General features: G+C 63.2%; 1 protein-coding gene across 4 annotated transcripts in view; it reads left to right on the top strand.

The window, feature by feature from the left end:
- Positions 1-3,823, top strand: part of PACSIN1 (protein kinase C and casein kinase substrate in neurons 1) — a 63,785-nt gene that overhangs the window by 40,672 nt on the left and 19,290 nt on the right. Inside the window, exon 1 of one of the 4 annotated variants that reach the window (XM_005881754.2) lies at positions 2,567-2,768. The exons of the other annotated variants lie outside the window; for them this stretch is intronic. The gene's annotated coding sequence lies outside the window, so the exon portion shown is untranslated. Of the gene's footprint in view, positions 1-2,566; positions 2,769-3,823 lie in introns of those variants that run through there. 4 annotated transcript variants of the gene reach the window in all.

The following is a 3,823-nucleotide window of genomic DNA, read 5'->3' as shown; positions in this document are numbered from 1 at the left end:
GGTGGGGTGGGTGGGGTGGGTGGGGTGGGGATGGATGCTCCCTGGGCTGGGGAAGGAGCGGTGACAGAGGGTCAGCTTCTGCCACGGCGCCTGAGTGTGGGAGGGCAGAACTCGGGGGCCCACCAGGCACCAGATGGGGCCGGATCAGGATGACGGCGGGGTGGGAGGGGCAGCTGTCTTTGGTATCCCTGGAAGGAGCCGGCTCTTTAGTAGAAAGATGATCCTGGGCTGGGGGCTGGCAGGCGCCCGGGAACTTAATCCCTCCTCGCTTTCCAGGGAGCCGCTGCTCTCAGGTGCCAGGCATCCCCCCTCCTGGCCTGGCCTCAGCCTGACCCTCCGCGGAGAGCCTCCGGCCGAGGGACACCCAGCTGCAGCTTCCAGTCCAGGGAAGGCCCGGCGGGAAGTCACCTGTCGTTCTGGGGTCCTCACGCGTGCCCACTGTTTTCCTGGCATTTCAAGTACATATGACCCTGCCCGGCCTGTGATGGAGGGAGAAGCAGCACACGTGACCCTGAAACTCCCGCACTCGGGGACCTTCCTTAGTGGGACCCACGTGGGACCCGGGCAGAACTTGGCAGCAGGGGGTTCGGATCCCAGGCGTTTATTGGCTGTGTCGCCTTGGGCAAATGGCTCAGCCTTGCAGAGTCCCCGTTTCCTTGTCTGTGCTGAGACCTCGCCTGCAGGGCTGCTGTGGCCGCCACAGATGCTGCTGGAGAGCAGGAGTCCAGTGGCCACCAGCTCTCACCTCCGGGCGGGGGCTGTGCCCACCTAGAATAGTCACCTAGAATCGTCCCTGGCACATGGCGGGTGCCTGGCAAATACCTATTGAATGAATGCAACTCCCTGTTTCACCCATTCCAAGGTGATTGCCCCTCACATTTGACTTCTCTGATGCTAGGATGTTTCATACAGTGTATAGCATGCCTGATTCATTTTTAAAATATATATATTTTTTAATTGTTATTGACTTCAGAGAGGAAAGGGGAGGGAGAGAGAGATAGAAACATCAGTGAGAGAGAATCATTGATCGGCTGCCTCCTGGCCCCCTACTACTGGGGACCAAGCTCGCAACCTGGGCATGTGCCCTTGACTGGAATCAAACCCGGGACCCTTCAGTCCACAGGCCGACGCTCTATCCACTGAGCAACACCAGCCAGGGCTGGCTTCATTTTCGGTGGGCTTCTGGTTCTTTGCGTTGCTCCTGCCCTCTCTGGGCTGTGCGGGTCCCTGAGGGTTACCCTGGGCACAGGGCTGCTGTGACCCCCCTGAGGTCCTCTGAGGTGGTACTGGGCTGGGGACAGCTCATCCTGCGGGCAGCGTGTGTCCTGGGCCCCAGCCCCACTTGGTCTCCCCCTCCCCTCACCCCCTGCAAGATGTTGTCCCTCCTGGGGGAGCAGGGCTGTGTGAGGGGGCGGGGACAGGCCCATTTTACTCTCTTCTGTCACGGCTCCAAGCCCCATAACTGGACAGCCGTAGGGAGGTGGGCGGGGATGTCCATGAGCCCTGGCTGACGGGCTGTAGGTAAAATGTAGCCTGGATCGTGGCCCCCGGGGGGGGGGGGGGGGGGCACAGAGCAGAGTGGGACCCTCTCCCGGGAAGTGGCTCGTTATTCCGCGCCCTGGTTGGGACACTTTCACTGGGTCCCTTCTAATGAGGCGAGGGCTGGGGCGTGAGTGTGCCGCTGTGATTTGGGGTAGGAAGGGCTGTGTGTAGTATGCTCTGCATCCGTGCGAATGTGTGTGCGTTGATGTTTGTGTTACAGTTGTGTGTGTGATTTGTGTACGTATAGATAGGTGCACAGGCTCGAGGCAATGCATGTGCGAAAATACGTGTAAGCGCGTTGTTGGGATGCACATGTGCATGGACACCTGTTGGTGCGCATGGATCACACGTGTGTAGTGCGAGCCCAGGTGTCTGCTCTGAGGGGTGTGTGACAGCCACGGCCTGGGAGCGGCACCAGAGTTGGCATCACAGGGTCACTGCCAGCGGTGAGCCCAGGAGCCATGGGTGCTCAGACAGGTTGTTTTACTACCGTGGGCCTCAGTTCCCAGTCTGTAAAATGGGCGTGGAACTTCGTGGGATGAGATAGTTCCATACTATCTCACAGGCAGCCTGACCTGGAAAACGCTAAATAAAATGCTGAGGACTGACGGAAGGCGAACGAATGAGAAAGCAAGGAGAAACGTTTACAGCGCAGCCCTGCCCCCAGGTTTTAAGGACCTGAGGTGGGGGCGCCGAAAGGCGCAGCTCACAGTGTCCGGTCGGGTGTCGCAGGCGGGGTCCTGGGGAGAAAGAGGAACGAGGCTGCGGCAGAGCCCCAGGCCGGGGTGGCCGCGGGAGCCTGCGTGTCCACCGGCATCTCTGAAGGTGGAGTGTGCGCGCCCTCGATGCTGATGCAGGCGCCGAGCAGAGGGCGGGCGTCCCCTGGCGTACGTGGAAGGGAGGCTGTCTATGCAGCATTGCCCGGTTGTCATAGAAACGAGCAGAAGGAGGTGGGTGGCTGGAAAAGGAGGCGGGTCGGGAGGAGGGAGAGGAGGCGCGGCAGTGGGGGCGGGGAGCTGACTTCTGCTTTTCTGGCACTGCCTCCTGAGCGAGCGAGGAGCGCGGTAGAGGGGACCCAAGAAGACAGCCCCCAGCCCAGGGGCCAGGCGCCCCCCTGCCGGCCACCACGGAGGAGAAGGAGGACAGCCACCCCTCCGGCCCTGGCCTGGCCCAGCGGGGGCAGTGTGCTCCTACCTGCCCCTGGCTTGGTACCAAGAGGGGCCCAGGTAGGCGTCCGTGGGGACAGCTGGAGGAGGCTGCGTGGCGAGCGGGGCCCCGGGCTCCCCGTCTTCCTACCAGCAGCACTTGGCAGCAAGCAGAGGAGCCGTAGGGCCAGGGCGGTGGTGAGTGGGGAGCAGCCAGCGTCCTGGAGGCACTCCTCGGGCTGGGTCCTCCCCTGTTGCCTCTCCTCTCCTGCACTTCTACCCCTCCCACCACTGCCGGGTCTGGACTACAAGTGCCCCCTCCCTGGGGAAGTGGCCGGAGGGGCTGAGCTTCCAGGAGCTCACAGTGCCAGTCCTCCCAGGCTGAGGCTAGAGGGGGCGGCAGGGAGAAGTGAGGTTGTCTCCCCCCCCCCCCCCCGGCACTGCTAGGCCTTGATCCTTTGGAACCAGCAGATCCTGCCCTCCACTCCCGCCCCCCCAGCACCCCAGCAGCACCCCAGTTGCCCCCCTGTGGTCTCAGGGATTGGGCTTAGAGCCCCTGGTCAGGGAGGAGGCTTCGTTCCCTTTCCCCCCAAACTCAGATCCTTCCCTCCTTGTTCTCCCTGCAGAACCAGGCCCCCTGATGTCCCAAAGGACCCTGTTCCACCCCCAGAAAACCCAGGGTCTCCATGTTGGATACCGGAGAGCAGGCCCCGGTGGGGTGCCTGTGGCCCTCCCTCCCCAACTTCTGTCCCTCTGCATCGCTCCTGGGGACAGTGCCGCTGCTGCTGCTGCTGCTGGGGGAGCTCTGGCGCTGGGGTGGAGCCTCAGGCGCTCGGCTAGCGCAGGCTGGGCCTGGGGCCTGGCGAGGAACTGCCTGGAATCTAGGCACAGAGGGCCAGATGCCTGCGGGTGCAGTGGGTGGGTGCACCTGGTCCCGCTCTGCCCCGGGTGGAGCTGGAGGGCCTTGGCCTGTGCAGGGAGGTGATCCTAGCCTGAGGGGCCGGGGGTTGGTGTGTGCAACCTTGGGCACGTCAGGGTGCAGGGAGGCAAAGGTCTGCCCCTTCTCCTGCCGGCCTTCTCTACCCACACCCACTGAGAGCCCAGCGCCCACCCTCTGAGAGCCCAGCGCCCACCCT

This window comes from Myotis brandtii, unplaced genomic scaffold (genome assembly GCF_000412655.1).
Source record: "Myotis brandtii unplaced genomic scaffold, ASM41265v1 scaffold687, whole genome shotgun sequence".
NCBI classification, from domain to species: Eukaryota; Metazoa; Chordata; class Mammalia; order Chiroptera; family Vespertilionidae; genus Myotis; species Myotis brandtii.
The sequence above is the reverse complement of the archived record's forward strand: the minus strand, read 5'-3'. Positions and strand labels throughout refer to the sequence as shown.